The following is a 15,213-nucleotide window of genomic DNA, read 5'->3' on the forward strand; positions in this document are numbered from 1 at the left end:
GCCGCCCTCCACCCTCACTCTACCCCTACAGAAGCACTCAAATGACTATCCCACGGTAATACAGATTCCCCAGACCACCTTGCCCTGACCTGTATCCCTTCACCTCCCCTGACCCAACTGTCACCCCACCCACCCCAACATGCCTCCTGCACTCCTCCTCCTCATTTTCCTCTCCACCATCCCAAAAATCACCTCCCTCTACCGCCTACCCCCCCAAAACAGCTCTACATTGCCCCTTCACTTCTCCCCTCTCCCCACTACGGCACTCACCACCTCCTCCTGCTACTCCACTCCCCCGTCGACCCACGTGCCACTTCTATCAGACCCACACGCTCCTACACTTGCCATCCCCATGCCACCTTCCTCACCCTTCTCCTTCTCCTATCTGCTGGGGACATCTCCCCGAACCCTGGCCCCTCGCCACCTCACCCCTCCTCTAGGGACCCCCCTGCTCCCGCCAGCTGCCGTAACCCCCTCAACCTCATATCTGTGCCCCTTCTCCCCGCATCCATCCCCCCTCTCTCGGTTGCACTCCTGAACGCCCGCTCGGTCTGCAACAAACTTACTGCCATCCATGACCTCTTTATCTCCCGCTCCCTTAACCTCCTAGCCATCACCGAAACCTGGGTACAGGCCACTGACTCCACCTCCCCTGCGGCACTCTCCTATGGAGGTCTCGTCTGGTCCCATTCACCAAGACTGAGTGGTCACAAAGGTGGTGGGGTCGGCCTGCTCCTATCACCGCTGAGCACCTTCCAGGTCCTCCCTAATCCTCCCTCCCTAACCTTCTCCTCCTTCGAGGCTCACTGTATCCGGCTCTTCACCCCCACCCCCCTAAGGATCGCAGTGATCTACAGGCCGCCCGGATCCATACCCCGCTTCCTGGATGACTTCGCTGCCTGGCTTCCCTTCTTCCTCTCCTCTGAGCTACCAACCATCATCCTCGGGGACTTCAATATCCCCATCAATGACAACAGCCTGGCTACTTCCCAACTCCTCCACCTAACCTCCTCCTTCGCGCTCACACAGCACACTCAATCCTCCACCCACATCATTGGGAACACCCTGGACCTCGTCTTCTCCCACCTCTGTACCCTCAACCAGTTCTCTAACACCCCCTTCCCTCTCTCCGACCACCACCTCCTCACGTTCTCCATCTCCCCTTCCCCTAACTCCCCCCCCCCAGAGCGCCAAACCATCACCAGCCGCAACCTCCGCAACCTGAACCCGGCCCCCCTCCACTCAGCTGCCGACCGCTTACACGACAGCATCCTTCCACTGTCTTGTCCTGACCTAGCCACTAACACGTACAACGACTCACTATCAGCTACCCTAGACTCTCTGGCACCCCTAACCACACGCTACATCAAACCCAGACCGCTCCAACCCTGGCAGAACGACCACACTAAATGCCTCAAACGTCGCAGTCGCGCGCTAGAGAGACTATGGCGCAAAACCAGGTCCCCCCGTTCATTCTCCCTCTACAAATCTGCCTTCCTCACTTACACCTCCTCCCTCCACGCCGCCAAGCAGGCTTACTTTGTAAACCTGATTAACACCCTCTCCTCCTGCCCTCGCCGACTCTTCTCCACCTTCAACTCCCTGCTCTCCCCCCCCCTCCTCCACTCAGTACCTCACTCACCGCCCACGAAATTGCCACTCATTTCCACAACAAAATTGATGCAATCCGTCAGGACATAGTCAACTCACAATCTACCTCCCCACCTAGCCTCCCCCCCCCTATCTCCCCCTCATCTCTTCCCTCCTCTGACCTCGCAACCGCACTGCCCCCCTCCACACCCAAGACCCCGCTTACCGTATCCCCACCAGCTCTGCACTCCTTCAGCCCTACTACCACTGAGGAAGTCACCAGGGTCTTCTCAGAAGCCCGCCTCACTACCTGCCCCCTGGACCCTATCCCCTCTCGACTCCTCCAGTCACCCCCCTCTTCCCTCATCTGCTCCCTCACCCACATCTTCAATCTCTCCCTCTCTACCGGCGTATTCCCCTCCCCCCTAAAGCATGCGCACATCACCCCCATACTCAAAAAGCCCTCCCTGGACCCCTCTGACCCAAACAACCTCAGACCCATCTCCCTGCTGCCACTCACTTCCAAACTCCTGGAGCGCTTAGTCTACAACCGCCTAAGCGCCCACCTAACTGACAACAACCTCCTTGATCCACTACAGTCCGGCTTCCGTCCCCTACACTCCACCGAAACCGCCCTCCTCAAAATCACCAACGACCTACTTACCGCCAAAGGCGACTACTCTGTCCTCCTCCTCCTGGACCTCTCCGCGGCCTTCGACACAGTTGACCACCCCCTCCTCCTTAATAAACTACTCTCCCTTGGCATCAGAGACACCGCTCTCTCCTGGTTCTCCTCGTACCTATCCCGACGCTCCTTCAGTGTCACCTACAATGGTGCCACCTCCCCCTCACTCCCCCTCTCTGTTGGGGTCCCCCAGGGCTCTGTCCTTGGACCCCTTCTCTTCTCCATCTACACCTCCTCCCTTGGCAAACTCATACACTCCCATGGCTTCAACTACCATCTCTATGCTGATGACACTCAAATTTACCTCTCCACCCCTCACCTCACCTCCACTTTCTCCGCCCGCATCACTCACCTCCTAAACGACATCTCTGACTGGATGTCGCTCCATTTCCTCAAACTCAACCTCTCCAAAACCGAGCTTCTCGTCTTCCCTCCTGCCCGCGCCCCCCCCCATCCTATCCATCACTACTAACATCACCACCATCAATCCCGCCCCGCAAGCCAAAGTCCTTGGAGTCATTCTGGACTCTAACCTCTCCTTCCAACCTCATGTCAAATCGCTCACAAACACATGCAGACTCCACCTCCGCAATATCGCCAAAATACGCTCCCTCCTTACCCCAGACACCACTAAACTACTTGTGCACTCCCTGATTATCTCACGCCTTGACTACTGCAACTCCCTCCTCACCGGCCTACCCCAGTGCAGGCTCTCCCCGCTTCAGACCATCCTCAACTCAGCGGCTAGACTCATCCACCTCACCACCCGCTCCACCTCTGCCACCCCCCTCTGCCTCTCCCTCCACTGGCTCCCTATCGCCCAACGCATCAAATTCAAACTACTCACTCTGACCTACAAAGCCATTCACAACACTGCCCCTAACTACCTCACCAACCTGATTCCCAAGTACCACCCTACCCGTACCCTTCGCTCTTCACAGGACCTCCTTCTATCTTGCTCCCTGGTCTCCTCCTCACACGCACGTCTGCAAGACTTCTCCAGGTCCTCCCCCATCCTCTGGAACTCACTACCCCAATCCATCAGACTGTCACCTTCCCTCCTCACCTTCAGGCGCTCCCTGAAAACCCACCTCTTCAGGGAAGCCTACCCCACCCTCACCTAACTGCTGCTCTCCTTCATTCCTCCTACCACTCCATCCCCCACAGCCACTTCCTCCTGTACCACTACCCCCTCCCTCCTAGATTGTAAGCTCGAAAGAGTAGGGCCCTATAACCCCTCGTGTGCTGTTTGTAGTTGCTGTAATGTTTCATGTATTGTCCCCCCCTCTATTGTACAGCGCTGAGCAAACCCTTTGGCGCTATATAAACTCAATGTAATGTAATGTAATAATGTACATTCCGTTATCAGTTGGAGGTTTGGTTTTGTTATATTGTGCGTTTTATATTTGTGTATAGCCTTTAATAAATTATATTGTTACACCATACTTGAGCCTGCGTTTCCCTGTGTCAGTTCACACATCTCTGGTCATACCGGGAGCCCTGACATTTCTGCTTTCTAGTGTGGGATGTGGCGGTTTGTTGGGAGGTAATTTATCGAAATCTGGAAGCCCCCCAGGGGAGCCATGTACATATTCCCCCCAAAAAAGTAAACATAAATAAAAACACAAGCCTCATGACAAAGTCCATATTTTATTTACCTGTTCCCCAATGCAAATACAATGTCAATCTCATCATGCAGCCATGTAGATCCTCATCAATCAGGAGGACATGTCACCCGATGATATTTCAACACTGCCATGACTCTCTGCTGCCCATGATACTGACCCGATGCATCCTGGGAAAAAAAAAATCAATGACCAAATAAGAATGCCAGACAGTTTTTTTTTTTTTTTTTACAAATATCAGTCAGCAGGAATCAGTCTTTTAGTGGCAGTAGTGCTACTACTTCTGAATGACAGATTCCTGGACACTGTTTGCAAATAGTGATGAGCTAAATGTACCTGGGTTCGGTTCAGAATTTTATCAAAGTTATCTTGGGGTGCTTAGGTTAGGTAACTGGGGTGGTTAGGAGAGTGGGCCCCATAACAAAAACCCTGATGGTGTGTACACACGGGAACACCAAGGAGTATCCACTGATGCTAGTGACAATTACTATGGCTTGTGGCACATTCACTGAGGTAGGTTGGTATGGTACCCAACCTCATACATGACATTATAGTGAGAAGAGACCTTTCTGTTTGGTTCTATTGGACTATGTCGGCAGAGGACTGCCTAGAGAGTATGACTGTTCTGCTCTCTTTGAAGGGCTGGACTCCAGAAAGTGCTGAGGAGGTTAAACTTGTGTAAGATGGTCTACAGGCTAAGAAGACCCCTGAGGGGAGAACCTATTCTTATGCAGGTCATGGTTTGGAAGAACATAGAGAAAACCCCCCTATTATAGGTTATATCTGAGGAGGTTGAGGGGGAGGGTTTCTCCAATCCTGTGTATTCTGACCTGGAAGTGTCATGGGATGCATTTGGTGCCAGGGACCAGCTATACAGAGCATCTCCTAATTACAGAGGAAAAGAAAAAATTATTAAAGGCAAACAAACAACAATGCATGTGCAACATGATAATGGGGTTGCTTGAACTGGTAAAAGAAACTTGGTACAGCAAGTCCTCTCCACATAGAATGGTGGAAGAGCATTAACCTAAGTGAGAGAGAGAATTGCAAAAGGTGATGCCTCTGGTAAAGGAGCATTTGCAGAAAGCACAAACGAGTGTACAACCAATACGCCAAGTTTAGACAATTCTAGGTTGGGCACTGGGTGGCTGTGCTGATATCAACAGTGAGTAGGTTCCTGGTCAGATGGCAAGGGCCATTCAAGAAAAGGTAGAAAAGACTGGTGAGGTAAATGACAGAGTACACCAACCTGGGAAGTGAAAGTAGTAGTAAAAAAAAATACCATGGGAATCTGTTAAGACCCTGGAAGAACTGAGAACATGTATTTGCCCTGGTGGAGGTTAGTTCTAAGCCCCCTGAAGGGGTAGACTTAGTCCCAATTTCCACCCTTTCCAAGCCACAAATTCAGCATGGAAAAGAGGTTATACAAAGGGATTGAAACATCTTTTCAGGACTGCCAGGTCTTGGTTATTGTTACCAAATCTAATGTAAAGGTCTGAGTAAAGCCCTATTGCATTTTCGAGGCACACCGGAACACAGTGTTGGAGGAAATTCCAAAAATGCTGAAACCCAATATCACTGAGGAATCGCAGAGCGAATGATAGAGCCTGATTACGTTGGTAGCAAAGCCTAAGGGGACTCTGCAATTTTGTAATGATTTCAGAAGGCTCACAGTTCTATGCACATCCAATGCCCTGACGAAATGATAGAGAGCTTGGGGCCAGCCCAGTACATTACCACCTTAAACCTTACCAAAGGCTTCTGAAACAGCCATTATTCTCTATAACAAAGTCTGGTGCAAGCATTGACTTCAGAAATACAGGGAGCTGCAAGATCTAAACACTGTCCAGCCCGCAGAAGGGATGAGGTGAGGTTTAAGGTGGTAATACCTTTAACTAAGGAAGCCGCATTTTCCACTCCAGAAGGAACGCCAAAAGAAAAGAACGTCATTTGTGTTGCATTTAGTTCCAACTACTTGTCAGAGAATGATGGAAAAAACACTACAGCCACATTGAAAATACACCTCAGCGTATTTGGAAGATATTTTCATCTGTAGTTCAGACTGGGAGTTAAGGCTGTGTTGGACTCCCTAACGTAGAAGGACTTTACCAATAACCCGGAAAAGTATGCAATGGTAATGGAAGAGACCAAGTACCTTGGGTATATTGTGCACAGGGGTTTGGTGAAACCCCAGATGAACAAGGTAGAGCCTGATCTGACTTCCTGTCACCAAGAAAAGGGCTGAATGTTTCTGGGCATCACTGTCGGTTTGTCACCAACTTTACCGCTATTGCTGTGCCGCTAACTGATCTCAAAATGGGTAAAATGTCAGTCATAGTCAAGTGGTACAATAGCTTCGTGCCAGTATTCAGTGCAGGCTGCTCCAGACTTCTCTAAGGAATTTATTGTCCAAATGGATACCTCCAGCAAAGGCTTAGGAGCCATTCTCTCCCAAGAGGGAAATGGGGAGGAATGCCTCATAGTCTTTTTTAGTAGAAGGTAAACCGCCATCGAGAAAAAGGGTGAGGGCTCCGGGCTAATCCAGTTAGAGAGAAGAGGACTGATTGTTGGTTCTCTCAGGACTGGTAAGTCCTCATCTGGAACCTGGAATCTGGAGTTTCATAGAGACTTTGGGTGGGAAAGAACCTCGAAACCCTGATGACAGGAAATTTGTTCCTCAAAGGGTTAAGTCACATACAGTGATTCTTAAAAAGCAGCAGGATGGAAGTAGCACGTGTCTATGAGGTACTGTGGAGTGGTTCACAACTGTGAACAAGTGTGGACTTTCTGGAGACTGAGGCTCTGTGTTGCTGGGCTCCTGCGTCTTGTCGTGCCCCAATACAGGTGGGAATCCTAAACCCCAGTGTGGGACCGAGATACTAGTGGTGAGTCATGTTGTTATCATGGTCTTCTTCATACCTGGACTATGAATTATTTGCTTAAAGTGCTACTAAACCCATAACAGTAAAATCAGTCTGGATATGCAGTAAAGCATGCTTGTTATACTTACTGTGGAACCTAAGGGGTAATCCTCTGCATTGTGTAAAAAGGCCATTTTGGTCCTGTTTTCTTTACCCCCCCCCCTTGTTCAAATGTCCAACTGATAAGACAGACTGAACATAGTCACATGCACATGCTCAGTTTGGTATGTATTGCTAGAGAGGTGTTTTTTTTCTTGGGAGAGTGCATGTGATCAGCACAGGGCCAATTAGCACTGTCCAGACAGAGGTCAGGGGTTTTGCATCCTCCTACAACAGAAATAAAAACTCTTCCTACAAGCTTTAACCTGTGCTCTGCTGAACACTGATAGAAGTCACAAGACTGCTCTAACTGCTGATGAGAAATGGTATTTGGCAGTTTATATTTACTAAAATAATTGCATTTTCATGTTCTGTGTACTGTGGGAGACCAGATATAGTGAATGCAGGGTCCTGGGTTTAGTATCACTAATTTTTGTTGAAGAAAGCGGTTCTGTTTGTTTGTTTTGAGAAGACAAATAAAGGACTATTTACATTTACAAGCAGCTGGTCTGAGCTCCCATTTTACTAGATATATAGGTTTCGAACTCCTACTTTGAATTTAACCCCTTCTGTTAATGCTTTTATGTCTTCTGCTACCATGTTCTTGAACACTTCTTTAAAACTATTTTCTAAATTCTGTGGGTTGAATATGGCGTTACTAGTCAAAGCACTAGACGCACTGGCCCTGATTTACTAAGACGTGAGTCTACTAGCAGACTCTGACCATTCAGGCAGACTCAGTTAAATCAATCAAGACCTGTCAGTCTTCTGAGCGGCATTTAGCAATCTCATTGACGAACGTCTACTTTGCTATTAGTAAATGTGGAATCACGTCTGGCACATTTTTAGGTGCAATACCGGATACGCTAGATGGCGCACAAGCGCGGGCATTGTAGCATTGGCGTTTTTGTGTTAGCAAAAGAGAATATTTAGAATGTAACAAATAGTACACCTATATTAGAATTGTTGTTTTTTTTTTTTCTGTTTCTCCAAAATGATCAGACAACTAATGCATTTACTAATGAATGTCATACATTCTATTTTCAAATGTTATACATTTTCACACTTATATCTCAAATAATTTGGAATGTCGAGTTCTAATTTCCCAATAAAATGATATATCTTCATTCTCTTTAATTACGTAACTATTCTATGTTAAAGTCAAGTGCAGCGCTATAAATGCCTGTGATCAATAATGAACGCATGTAAAAACCACAAAGTGTAAATAATTGCAATAATGATGTAAAATGGTAAATAGTGCTAAAATAAGTTCATATAATCATTCCTAAATAATGGAATGTCCTTCGTGTGAGAGTACCAACTCAGAGAGTGCCTATGAATGGCACGCGTGGGATCTCCGTGACGGACAGTAGTGCATGAACTCGTGAAAAAAAAATCACCCTTGGGACTGGTCTACACTCACCAGAACAAAAGTATTAATGCGCTTGGGTTATACACATCACACATCTGGGGGTGCAGCGGTATGCTGGCAGCTATGGGTTAGTCATCCAGCTCCAGCCATCCATCCATCAGGGTGGGTACCCAAATGGTCCTGGGGAGGAATTAGCTCAGCCACAGGAGCCAGAAAGGTGCTTAATAGTGTAGTACACTGTCACAAGGGTGGATGACCTTTCACGAGTTCATGCACTACTGTTCGTGGTTATATTTATCTTGCGTAATACCATTTTAGTAGTCTATATAATTTGACCAGCGCTCGCTTTATCATTTTTAAACAATGTAACTATTCTACATTGTAGCTCAGACTGTGTCTCCCACAGTGGTTTAGTGGTTAGAGCTCAGAACTTACAGTGCTTGGGTCATGGGTTCTAATCCCAGTCATGGCTACATCCCAGTTTGCATGCTTTCCCTGTATGGATGTGTCTCAAAAGACATGCTGTTAGGTTCATTGGACATAATTACATGGCTGAGTTTCTGCCCTTAGATTATAAGCTCCTTGACGTTTATGAACGTTAAAAAAATGGAGATCAATTTTCTAGGTTGTGTCAGTGCCAGGAATATTGATCAATCAATTATGATTTTGCCTAATGACTAGAAAGTGGATGAATGTTACCTGCGTCCTGTTCTTCTGCCAATTCGGAAATGTGCAAGTTTCATGCTGTGTATATTTCATTGTAACTTTTTTCTCTCCTTTTAAATCTGTCTCCTTATACAACTTGACCCCCACCCCATCATCACCTGTCCCATATGCAAATCTATGGATCACCGCCCCACTCTTTTTAACTATTTACTGAGCAAGTGAATGTGTCTCATTTTCTATCAGCTACAGCTCAGATCTCACATTATTATACGATTGCTGATTGTATATCACCACTAGTCTGATTGAATTCACAATCCCTGGTCAGTCCCGTTCCCTTACCTCTAATAATCTTTAGGACCAGTTCACACTACATGTGTTTTCAGTTGCTTTTTCGGCATCACAAACGCACAGAAAGAAGGTTATATGGTTGTCAATGTCATAGTTCACATCAGCGCTTGCATTTTCAGTGCATTGCAGGTGCTGTAAACAAAGTTGACCACGCTGCATTGTTTCTGCACAGAACTGTACTGGAACACATTGAAACGTCCTTGAATGTACTAAAACGCACATGTCCCTAATTAAATTGAATAAAAAGAAAGAAAAAACTGGAAGGGATACAAAAATGCAATGCACTGCAATGTACTGGAACACACTAAACATGCATGCCAAAAGGGCATGCAAAAACGCATCAGGAACACATCTAGACTGTTTCTATAGTGTGAACTGGCCCTTAGGACTTGTTCACACCATTAGTGGTGCAGAAATGCATGCAAGAACACACATTTTCCAGCACAGCAAAGAAATGCAATGCCCTTTGCAGATGTGCACGGTTAGGTGCAACACACTTTTAAAATAATATGCCTGCAGTATTTTTGCATGTTCCAACACATTAGGCAGGCCATTGAAATTAACAAGCTGAGGAAAAAAAAAAAAAGTAAAAAATGCCCCATTCACACAGGTCCTCTGGCCTGTACAGCATGAATGAGTGGGTTGTTTATGTGGCTAGAGCCACCTGTTACACTATGGGGACACAGCAGCTGTATGAACACAGGTTTTAATCTGACAGGTGTGAAGGCGTGGGGAAGTGGCCCTGAATGCTCACTGTCTGTGTTCAGGGCTGTACATCTGCACCCATATGCTTGTCAAATTATGACCTGCAGCAATTCCATAGTGTAACATAGGTTGCCTGCAAACGGCGATAGCCACAAAAACAAACCATTGATTCCCACTCTACAGGCCACAGCACCCATGAGCCCCAAAACCTCAAATACACACACAGCTTTATTTATGAACACAGTACAGTTTTATCATTTAGATTTCACAGGAATATGGTTGGGATTATGTCCATTAATAATGTTTTTAGTGTATTTTTACCATAAATATAATTTGGATATTTTCTCTGGCGGTGGGGGGCTGTCAGGTATGCTGTACGGGGCCCCAATATATCTAACAGTGGCCCTGGGTGTATGCTTGTGTCTGTGCCACCTGTATAGTTAGGAAGAACCTTGAACCTCTGCTACGTACCTCAATGAATCTAGGAATTGGACATGTTTTCAACTGAAAATACAACAAATATTAGTAATGTTTCCCCAGGAAATGAGGATCAGCTCCTCGGTGGAGAACAGCGATCTCGCCATGTCCAGATGTGGTCTGGAATTCCACAAAAGAACAATTCACAAAACTAAAGAATAGACTTGCAAATTACCACTAAACTCTCCTAACTACACTCCCATCCACTCACACTCCCCACTACCACTTCTGGTTGTGTGCAAACGTCCTTCCGCAAACGTCATGACGTATTCCCGGTATGACAGCTGCTCTAGCGCCTCCTCCAACAGCCGTCTTGGCGTTTATTTGTGCACCATAGCAATTTTACATGTGGCTCCATTGTGTATATGACATTCGCAAATATATGTTTGCAGTTCTATTGTAGATTTGGCATTGGTGAATGTATGCTTGCAGCTATACTGTGTATATGACATTGGTGAATATATATTTGGCGGTAAAGGCCCAAAGTCAACATAAATTGGGGGCCCAATTTATTACTGTTAAGAGAATTGTAGAAAAAGAATAGCTAGCTGCACATTGAACACGACCTATTTATTGGTACATAACATGCTCTTGTTATGCAATAGGGGGCTTTTGGTTTGTTATTTTGGACATACTCGCACATGTGCGCTCTAAAAAGGAAGATTTGGGCATACTATATAGCTAGCAAAAATAAGTGTTAGGGGTGCTAGTACATTTCAGATACTTATATAGCTCTGTCAAAGAGCCCTAACTTACATTCATACATATACTAGGGCCAATTTTGATAGGATCCAATTAACCTACCAGCATGTCTTTAGAGTGTGGGAGGAAACCAGAGTACCCAGAGGAAACACAGGCACAGGGAGAACATGCAAACTCCAGGCAGGAGGTGCCGTGGCTGGGATTCGAACCAACGACCCGAATACTGCCAGGTGGAAGTGCTAACCATTTAGCCACTGTGCAACATTCAACTAGAACAAGAAATAATCCCCCCAAAAAATACATAGTACAAATGTTTATAGATCAAATACACATTCCACATTTATTCGGACAGCAACAAAAAGCTACATTCAATATCTTGGTGTGAAAAAAACCCCCCAAAAAACACAGGATTGATGTTGCTAAAATAGAACGGTCCTGCTCATAAGAGCTTACAATCTAAAAGATTATACTTATAATGAACTGTGCTTTCACAGGTTACAGCAGGAAACCAACGGTTAATATCACTTGGGCTTATTCACAAAAGCTGCAGATCGAAATATCAATATAAAAATACATGCGTGCCAAAATAACACCTCCTACCTCCCCAAATCCCCCACACATACATTTCTCATCAGGTTTGCCTGAAAACTGCATTTCATTCTAAATAAAGCAAATTTGGAAGAGCAGAGGAATTGACATGTGTTAGGATTACAATGCAAAGATAATAAACACAATCATTGTACAATTACACACAAACACACCTTAGAAGGAAGAACATGCAAAACATTTACAGCCCACATCAAAACACAGTGTGAGTGTGGCCTGGGGGCAATTCACCACAATATCTCTTCCTCCCCCAAACCACCACAGACAAGGACATGCAGAAATAATGTGCCTGTACAAGGCAAAAATCAGCCCCAACTGCATCTCCTTATATAAGGTAGGCCACACCCACCACTGTAATTCATTTGGTCAGAGAAAGTGTTTGCACCTGATGAATCCTCTTCCCACCTGCGTTAACCCTTGGTATACAGGCCCCACAAATCAGAGTCAGAAAGAAAGCCACAGTGACGTGTACCTGTGCAGCATACAACAGAACATTGAACAGGAATGTGAAAGGGAACCCTATTGGCAATATTTCTTGGCCCTATGGGCACAATTCACTCCAGATTATCGCATGAGTTAAGGCAGTCACATGACCACATCTCGCATGCAATACTGAAAATATCAATTCACTTTTGCTAGTATGTGGCATTTCCCATAAATCGGAAAAACTCAGGAAATCAAACATAAAAAGGCCTTACACTGCGGTCACATCAAAGCCGATTTAGAAATTGTGCGATGTACAGTGAAGATGCTGATTTCCTTACGATTTGCAAGACATCTGACACAGATATCTATGCAAATCGTCACAAAAGTAGTACATGTACTACTTTAGAAATCAGTGTCGGAAACGCACCCATGTGACTGCTCTAACAGCAGACAATAGGGTGCGACTTGGCATACGATTTGCAAGTCGCATGCCATGCAAATCGCATGCCAAGTCGCATCCAGGGTGCACGATTTCAGGTGCAATTTGGGAATTGAAATTGTACCTAATATCCGATCTAATGAATGTGGATGTGAGTGTCTTAACGTAAGCGATTTGCTGCAGCACAATTTCAAAAGTAGTTCTCGTCTAACTTTTTCAGCATTTTGTAGTGATTTCACATATAGACTACAATAGAAATCGCAATGCAAAACACAATTGAAAACGCAATAACTCATTGGTAAATCTACAGAAAACACTGTGAAATTGCCAACAAAATGCACAATTTTAAATCACACCTAGTGTGAACCAAGCAGGCAATTCAACAAAGGAAATAAATCTTTGAAGGCATGCGGTATCTGCATGCTCAGATAAGGGTCTGTTATGGATTGAGGGGGGGGGGGGACTCCATGCCATTATTTAATTTTTTTACTTTAATCCATTTCTTTCGCTCACACTTCTTATGGTTTAACAAACTTTCCCAAAAGGAGGTGGAGTGCAAACCAGCATTATCCAATCAATCATTAGTCCAGGCCCTTATCTCATCCCATCATTTGACATTCACATAAGGTGCTACTTTAAAGGTGTTTGAACAGACAAGGCCTCATTCTAATTCACATTCTAGGGATCATTTAAACAGAAAGCAAAGATGCTGCCACCAGCACATGTATGTTAGGATAGTCACACAGAGATCATGCAAATTAATTGCCGTGGTTGGGATTCAAACCAACAACCCTAGCGTTGTGAGACAGTAGTGCTAACCACTAATCCACAGAGCTGTTGAACAGTAAACCTGCCTGTATTTCTGTGGTGTGAATCAATCCTAGGTCCCTGGGCAAGGTCAGTGTAACTAGCCAGATATCTCAAATGCGACACAAATGTTGTGCTATGTTGCCAATTCAGATGTATGTTGGTTCTATGTATCCCAATACAAAGGATTGCAATACTAATACAGGCGTACCTCGGTTTACCAACGCCTCAGTTAACGTAATTTTTGGTTTACGAATGAAAATCCATTGAAAATAATGCCTCGGTTTACACAATTGTTAATAATTTTTTTTGCAATACAAAGTGTATGTTGGCACCGAAATGCAAATGCCAGCCTTTTTTTTTCTTCACTATAGTTCACAAGCTTAGAAGTCACTTTCCCCGAAGTTACAGAAAACTTTGTAACTTTTAATAAACTCAAAGTAAACATTGTTTCCTTTAGGGATATAAATTCCAAGAAAACTTTCTCTTTTAGCTGGGGGAAGTGACAGGTGAATTTCTGAGCTATAGTGAAGAAAAAAAAAGGGAGAATTACATTTAAAAACCAGCACCATAATAAATAAAAAACGGCATGGGGTCCCCCCTCCCATCCACACCAAGCCCTTCGGGTCTGGTATGGATATTAAGGGGGAACTCCACGCCAAAATTAAAAAAAAAAAAACAGCGTGGGGACCCCCTCAATATCCATACCAGACCCTTATCCGAGCATGCAGCCCGGCAGGTCAGGAAAGGGGGGGTGAGCGAGCGCCCCCCCTCCTGAACCATACCAGGCCACATGCCCTCAACATGCGGGGTGCTTTGGGGCAGGGGGGCTCCCCCCCAAAGCACCTTGTCCCCATGTTAATGGGGACAAGGGCGTCTTCCGTTAGTGGGATAATTGGTTGGCCATTTTTTGGGATTTTAGCATATTTTGTTTATCAGTAAAGTTGGAAATTTTTTTTTCCAAATTTACTGATAAAATAAATGTGCCAAAATCCCGAAAAACGGCTGACCAATTAACCCACTAACGGCCCCGAAAATCATTCGCTTTTTTTTTCGGCAGAAAAATTGGACGATTTTAGACCCATCTATGGCCTGCTTTAGATGGGTCTAAAATCGTCCGAAAAAAATCGGCTGATTTTCGGGCCATTAGTGGGTTAATTGGTCAGCCATTTTTGTGGATTTTGCCACTTTTTTTAATTGGCAAATTTGGATAAAAATCGGACAATTTTGCAGATCGGACGATTTTAGCTGCAATGATCGGCAACCTGGCTGATCTTTTAACAGATAAAAAATCTGCACATGAGCCATGACCTGCAAGAAAAAGAAGAAAAAGAAAATTAAAAAATAAAAAAAAGAATAAGAAAAAGAAGAAAAAGAAAAATGCAGGCCATAGATGGGGCGAAAACTGACCGTTTAAAAAAAAAAAACAAAAAAAAAAACACAAAAAATCGGTTGTTCAATGGGCTGACGTTACCACCAATGGTAAAAAAAATTGTCTGATTTTCGCTCCGTCTATGGCCGGCAAATATAATAGCGAAGTAATTACTTCTGTCCCTGCAGAGAGCTGCGCTATTATATTTGACATTAAAAAGTATAAAGGTTGCAACATTGTATCTATATGTATCTGAATAAAAACAACTATATCCGAAATGGATACAAATAGATACAATGTTGCAGTCTCTATACTTTTTAATGTCAAATATAATAGCGGAGCTCTCTGCAGGGACAGAAGGAATGTTTCAGCT

At 45.0% G+C, this 15,213-nt stretch overlaps 1 long non-coding RNA gene across 1 annotated transcript in view; it reads right to left on the reverse strand.

Moving 5' to 3' along the window:
* Nucleotides 1-3,906: 3,906 nt before the first annotated feature.
* LOC149448748 (uncharacterized) overlaps nt 3,907-15,213 on the reverse strand; it is a 129,847-nt gene continuing 118,540 nt past the window's right edge. Inside the window, exon 2 of the long non-coding RNA XR_016315512.1 lies at nt 3,907-4,070. This is a non-coding gene — a long non-coding RNA (uncharacterized LOC149448748). The remainder of the gene's footprint in view (nt 4,071-15,213) is intronic.

This window comes from Staurois parvus, unplaced genomic scaffold (genome assembly GCF_062004578.1).
Source record: "Staurois parvus isolate SC_StPar_1 unplaced genomic scaffold, SC_StPar_1.0 ptg000659l, whole genome shotgun sequence".
Taxonomy (NCBI): Eukaryota; Metazoa; Chordata; class Amphibia; order Anura; family Ranidae; genus Staurois; species Staurois parvus.